This window comes from Amblyraja radiata, unplaced genomic scaffold, assembly GCF_010909765.2.
Source record: "Amblyraja radiata isolate CabotCenter1 unplaced genomic scaffold, sAmbRad1.1.pri scaffold_742_ctg1, whole genome shotgun sequence".
Classification (NCBI taxonomy): domain Eukaryota; kingdom Metazoa; phylum Chordata; class Chondrichthyes; order Rajiformes; family Rajidae; genus Amblyraja; species Amblyraja radiata.
Window position 1 is genome coordinate 46,099 of NW_022630754.1, and position 7,683 is coordinate 53,781.

A 7,683-nucleotide genomic window follows, 5' to 3' on the forward strand; every position below is an offset into this window, starting at 1 on the left:
CTTACTCCTTATTCTTAAACTGTGGCCCCTGGTTCTGGACTCCCCCAACATCGGGAACATGTTTCCTGCCTCTAGTATGTCCAAGCCCTTAACAATCTAACTCCATTTTATTTTCAAATGACTTCCATCTTGGTTCCCGAATGGGCATCTGTCTGTGAACTAAAACAAGCTTGCAAGACTTGGATGAAAGCCACTACCTTGTCCTTAGCTAGAACAGGCAATTCAGACTGATATCAAATATGGTGCTGGGCCCATACAATACATCTCTATGCTAATAGTATATGCCAAGCTTCTAAAATGTTCCCAGACTTTATTCTGCTGGGAAAACTCTCTTTTAAGTTTGACTTTTCTGTTTTTCAGCAAATCTACATTTTTAATTTACGAACCAAACTTGTACCAAATTAAACTCTTTCACCCCATCTACACTAGTCCCAGAGTCACGGAAACAGGCCCTTCCTTCAACCCAACCTGCCCACACCGGCCAACATGCCCCATCTACATTAGTCCCAGAGTCACGGAAACAGGCCCTTCAACCCAACCTGCCCACACCGACCAACATGCCCCACTACAGTAGTCACACCTGCCCCGCGTTTGGCCCATATCCCTCCAAATCTGTCCTATCCATGTACCTGTCCAAGTGTCTCTTAAACGTTGCGGGGGAGGGGTGAGAGAGAGGGGGAGATGGGGAGAGAGAGAGGAGGCGATGGGGGTAGAGAGATAGAGGGAGAGAGAGAGAGAAAGAGAGACAGACAGAGCGAGAGAGAGAGATTCTTGTAAAATGTTTCTTTGAAAAAATAAAATCAAAATGATAAATTTGTCTATTTTTGTTTTGTCTTTGATGTTCGAGGCTCAGGTTTATATGTTTATTGATATATATATATATATCAATAAACATATAAACATATAACATATATATATAACCATATAACAATTGCAGCACGGAAAGCAGCCCATCTCGGCCCTTCAAGTCCGTGCCGAACACTTATTTTCCCCTAGTCCCATCTACCTGCACTCAGACCATAACCCTCCATTCCTTTCCCGTCCATATACCTATCAAATTTATTTTTAAATGATAAAATCGAACCTGCCTCCACCACTTCCACTGGAAGCTCATTCCACACAGCTACCACTCTCTGAGTAAAGATGTTTATCCTCATGTTACCCCTAAACTTGTGTCCCTTAATTCTCAAGTCATGTCCTCTTATTTGAATCTTCCCTACTCACAATGGGAAAATCACTCACTCAACTCAACTCACTACCCTTTACCATGTACGTCCTATTTTGATTTGTCCTGCCAAGATGTAGCACCTCACACTTATCACCATTAAACTCCATCTGCCATCTTTCAGCCCACTCTTCCAAATGGCCTAAATCTCTCTGTAGATTTTGCAAATCTACTTCACCCTCATGTTACCCCTAAACTTCTGTCCCTTAATTCTCAAATCATGTCCTCTTGTTTGAATCTTCCCTACTCTCAATGGAAAAAGCTTATCCACGTCAACCCTGTCTATCCCTCGCAACATTTTAAAGACCTCTATCAAGTCCCCCCTTAACCTTCTGCGCTCCAAAGAATAAAGACCTAACTTGTTCAACCTTTCTCTGTAACTTAGTTGCTGAAACCCAGGCAACATTCTAGTAAATCTCCTCTGTACTCTCTCTATTTTGTTGACATCCTTCCTATAATTAGGCGACCAAAATTGTACATCATACTCCAGAATTGGCCTCACCAATGCCTTGTACAATTTTAACATTACATCCCAACTTCTATATTCAATGCTCTGATTTATAAAGGCCAGCACACCAAAAGCTTTCTTTACCACCCTATCGACATGAGATTCCACCTTCAGGGAACTGTGCACAGTTATTCCTAGATCCCTCTGTTCAACTGCATTCCTCAACTCACTACCATTTACCATGTACGTCCTATTTTGATTTGTCTTGCCAAGATGTAGCACCTCACTTATCAGCATTAAACTCCATCTGCCATCTTTCAGCCCACTCTTCCAAATGGCCTAAATCTCTCTGTAGATTTTGCAAATCTACTTCATTTTCCACAACACCACCTATCTTAGTATAATCCACATACTTACTAATCCAATTTACCACACCATCATCCAGATAATTGATGTACATGACAAACAACAGTGGACCAAACACAGATCCCTGAGGCACCCCACTAGTCACCGGCCTCCAAACTGACAAACAGCCATCCACCATTACTCTCTGGCATCTCCCATTCAGCCACTGTTGAATCCATCTTGCTACTCCATCATTAATACCCAACAAATGAACCTTCTTAACCAACCTTCCATGAGGAACCTTGTCAAAGGCCTTACTGAAGTCCATATAGACAACATCCACTGCTTTACCCTCATCAATTTCCCTAGTAACCTCTTAAAAAAATTCAAGAAGATTAGTCAAACATGACCTTCCAGGCACAAATCCATGTTGACTGTTCCTAATCAGACCCTGTTTATCCAGATGCTTATATATATTATCTCTCAGTATCCTTTCCATTAATTTTCCCACCACTGACGTCAAACTAACAGGTCTATAATTGCTAGGTTTACTCTTAGAACCCTTTTTAAACAATGGAACAACATGCGCAGTACGCCAATCCTCCAGCACTATTCCCGTTTCTAATGACATTTGAAATATTTCTGTCATAGCCCCTATTTCTACACTAACTTCCCTCAATGTCCTAGGGAATATCCTGTCAGGACCTGGAGACTTATCCACTTTTATATTTTTCAAAAGTGTCAGTACTTCCTCTTCTTTGAATCTCATAGTTTCCATAGCTACTCTACTTGTTTCCCTTACCTCACATAATTCAATATCCTTCTCCTTGGTGAATACCAAAGAAAAGAAATTGTTTAATATCTCCCCCATCTCTTTTGGCTCTGTAGATAGCTGTCCACTCTGACTCTCTAATGGACCAATTTTATCCCTCGTATCCTTTTGCTATTAATATAGCTGAAGAAACCCTTTGGATTTACTTTCACCTTACTTGCCAAAGCAACCTCATATCTTCTTTTAACTTTTCTAATTTCTTTCTTAAGATTCTTTATACTCAAGCACCACATTGGTGACCGTCACAGGTGAGGCAGCATCTATGGAGCGAAGGAAATCGGCAACGTTTTGGGCCGAACCCCTACTCAGACTGATGTGAGGGTGGGGGGAAGAAGAAAGGAAGAGGAGGAGCCAGTGTGCTGAGGGAGAGCCGAGAAGGGGAGGAGAAAGTAAGGACTACCTGAAATTAGAGAAGTCAATGTTCATACCGCTGGTGTGCAATCTAAATTATGGGTTGTTTTAGAAAGAACTGCAGATGCTGGTAAAATCGAAGGTAGACACAAAATGCTGGAGAAACTCAACGGGTGAGGCAGCATCTATGGAGAGAAGGAATTGACAACCTTTTGGGTCGAGATCTTTCTTCAGGCTGATGAATACATGAAGAGTCTTTATCCCAAACATTGTGGAGGGCACTGTATCTTCCTTTCATTGATAGCAGTATGAATATTAATTTCTCTAACTTTAAGTAACCCTTACATCCCCTCTCTCTCCATCTCTCCCCCACCCAAGTCATACCAGCTTTAAAGTCATCTTATTGAGTTTCATTGTCTGTAACTCGATTTCACCTAGCCCACAGCTATTGACCAAGTATTCACATACAAGGAATTTGCCTTGGTGCTCCGCCCACAAGTAACAACATGACATACATGTGTTATACATGATCAAGCATGTGAACCAACAAAATACCAGATCAAAGGGAGGCTGGATTTTACAGATTTTTTTGCATATCCTTAGCATCTGCTTTGTTCTGTCATTGTCGCACCTCACCCTTCCATATCTCTCGTCCCCCTCTTCCCTGACTCAGTCTAAAGACGGGTCTCGACCCATAACGTCGCCCATTCCTTTTCTCCAGCAATTCTGTCTGACAAACTGACTTACAGAAACATAGAAAATAGGCGCAGGAGTAGGCCATTCGGCCCTTCGAGCCTGCACCGCCATTCAATATGATCATGGCTGATCATCCAACTCAGTATCCTGTAACTGCCTTCTCTCCATACCCCCTGAACCCTTTAGCCACAAGGACCACATCCAACTCTCTCTTAAATATAGCCAATGAACTGGCCTCAACGACCTTCTGTGGCAGAGAGTTCCAGAGATTCACCTGTGTGAAAAATGTTTTTCTCATCTTGGTCCTAAAGGATTTCCCCTTTATCCTTAAACTGTGACCCCTTGTCCTGGACTTCCCCAACATCGGGAACAATCTTCCTGCATCTAGCCTGTCCAAACCCTTAAGAATTTTGTACGTTTCTATAAGAACCCCCCTCAATCCTCTAAATTCTAGCAAGCACTAGTCGAGTCTATCCAGTCTTTCTTCATATGAAAGTCCTGACATCCCAGGAATCAGTCTGGTGAACCTTCTCTGTACCCCCTCTATGGCAAGAATGTATTTCCTCAGAATTGGAGACCAAAACTGTACACAATACTCCAGGTGTGGTCTCACCAAGACCCTGTACAACTGCAGTAGAACCTCCCTGCTCCAATACTCAAATCCTTTTGCTATCAATGCCAACATACCATTTGCTTTTTTCACTGCCTGCTGCACCTGCATGCCTACTTTCAATGACTGGTGTACCATGACACCGAGGTCTCGTTGCATCTCCCCTTTTCCTAATCGGCCACCATTTAGATAATAGTCTACTTTCCTGTTATTGCCACCAAATTGGATAACCTCACATTTATCCACATTATACTGCATCTGCCATGCATTTGCCCACTCACCCAGCCTATCCAAGTCACCTTGCAGCCTCCTAGCATCCTCCTCACAGCTAACACTGCCCCTCAGCTTCGTGTCATCCGCAAACTTGGAGATGTTGCATTCAATTCCCTCGTCCAAATCATTAATATATATTGTAAATAGCTGGGGTCCCAGCACTGAGCCTTGCGGACCCCACTAGTCACTGCCTGCCATTCTGAAAAGGACCCATTTACTCCTACTTTTGCTTCCTGTTTGCCAGTCAGTTATCTATCCACATCAATACTGAACCCCCAAAACCGTGTGCTTTAAGTTTGTATACTAATCTCTTATGTGGGACCTTGACGAAAGCCTTCTGAAAGTCCAGATATAACACATCCACTGGTTCTCCCTTATCCACTCTACTAGTTACATCCTCGAAAAATTATATAAGATTCGTTAGACATGATTTACCTTTCGTAAATTCATGCTGACTTTGTGCAATGATTTCACCACTTTCCAAATGTGCTCCTATCCCATCTTTAATAACTGACTAGCAGTTTCCCCACTACCAATGTTAGACTAACTGGTCTGTAATTCCCCGTTTTCTCTCTCCCTCCCTTTTTAAAAAGTGGAGTTACATTAGCTACCCTCCAATCCTCAGGAACTACTCCAGAATCTAAAGAGTTTTGAAAAATTATCACTAATGCATCCACTATTTCTGGGGCTACTTCCTCAAGTATTCTGGGATGCAGGCTATCTGGCCCTGGGAATTTATCGGCCTTTAATCCATTCAATTTACCTAACACCACTTCCCGGCTAACCTGGATTTCACTCAGTTCCTCCATCTCATTTGACCCGCGGTCCCCTGCTATTTCCGGCAGATTATTTATGCCGTCCTTAGTGAAGACGGAGCCAAAGTAGTTATTCAATTGGTCTGCCCTGTCCTTGTTCCCCATGATCAATTCACCTGTTTCTGACTGCAAGGGACCTACATTTGTTTTAACTAATCTCTTTCTTTTCACATTTCTATAAAAACTTTTGCAGTCAGACTTATTCCAGTTTTTTGTGTCTATCCCATTTTTTTATCCCTCTCTTCCCTGTGCCTCACCTGAATGGGACCCGTATCCCCTTTTTCCCTTCCCCTTTCACCAATATCCCTTTCTCTGGCTTCACATTCTGTTCATCTTCTCTCACGGCCTTTCTGCTCTTCCCATATCTGGCCTTTGTCCACCCATCTGCCAATCACCCAGCTCCCCCTCACCTGTATCCATCTATTACTTAAAGATGGACACAAAATGCTGGAGTAATTCAATGGGACAGGCAGGCAGCATCTCTGGAGAGATGGAATGGGTGACGTTTCAGGTCCCATCTCTTTCCAGCTTTCTCCCAACTCCATCAGTCTGAAAAAAGGTCCGGATCTGAAACATCATCTGTCCATTCCTTCAGTCGGGAAGATGGTGCCTGATCCACTGAGAACCTCCAGCACTGTTTCTGACCTAGTTATTCGTTGGTTAAAGTTATCCTAAGGAAAGTGAGTTTAATAGTCATGCTCTTAAATCTTATTACACCCTACTGTCATTTAGTTCAGTTTGGAGATACAGCATGGAATCAGGCCCTTCGGCCCACCGGGTCCACGCGGACCAGCAATCCCCGCACATTAACACTATCCTACATCCGCTAGGGACAATATTTACATTTACCGAGCCAATTAACCTACAAACCATCTACGTCTTTGGAGTGTGGGAGGAAACCGAACATCTCGGAGAAAACCCATGCAGGTCACGGGGAGAATGTACAACCCGTGTCTCTGGCGCTGTAAGGCAGCAACTCTACCACTGTGCTGCCCTTCAAAGCTGGCATGCTGCTGTGCCAGTGAATTACAGTAGTCAATGTATTCTGCTACCCTGTCAGGTTCACTACAGTCCTTTCAATGGCTGATCCTGTTTCTCATGACATTTAATTTAAATTGGAATCTCTGCCTCTGTCGGTGTGAAGGAGGATGTCAGCAGACTTCAAATCACTAACGTGGTATTGGTTAGTTTTGTATATAACTTGGTCTATCTGAATAAGGTTATGGAGTTGGTGCAAAGGTAAGGCCCCTGTTTATAACCTTCTCTTGGGCTTCAGTGTGGATGGATGTTTGGGAAAGATTAAGTCAAGTCAAGTCAAGTTTCATTTCACTGCACATCTTGTATGTGTATGTACACAAAAATGCTGGAGAAACTCAGCGAGTGCAGCAGCATCTACGGAGCAAAGGAAATAGGCAACATTTCGGGCCAAAACCCTTCTTCAGACTTAGATGCTGCTGCACCCGCTGAGTTTCTCCAGCATTTTTGTGTACCTTCAATTTTCCACCATCTGCAGTTCCTTCTTAAACACAATTGTATGTGTATGTAACAAATAAAGTTGACTTGACTTGAAAGAACTGCAGATGCTGGATAAAATCAGTAGACACAAAACGCCGGAGAAACCAATGGAGGGTCGACACAAAACGTCACCCATTCCTTCTCTCCATAGATGCTGCCTCACCTGCTGAGTTTTTCCAGCATTTTATAGACAATAGGTGCATGAGTAGGCCATTCAGCCCTTCGAGATAGCACCGCCATTCACTGTGATCATGGCTGATCATCCACAATCAGTAACCCTTTCCTGCCTTCTTCCCATATCCCTTGAAATATTTCCCCTCTCACCTTAAACCTAAGCCATCCAGTTCTTGATTCCTCTACTCTGGGTAAAAGACTCATTATATAATAACACAATAAATTAATGAGCAACACATTCAAAATACCAGAGTCGGTTGCGCAATGAAACATAGTTTGTAGCAGATAGAAACTGTTGAGCGGTGTTCAGGACAATAGACAATAGATGCAGGAGTAGGCCATTCGGCCCTTCGAGATAGCACCGCCATTCACTGTGATCACAGGTGATCACCCCCAATC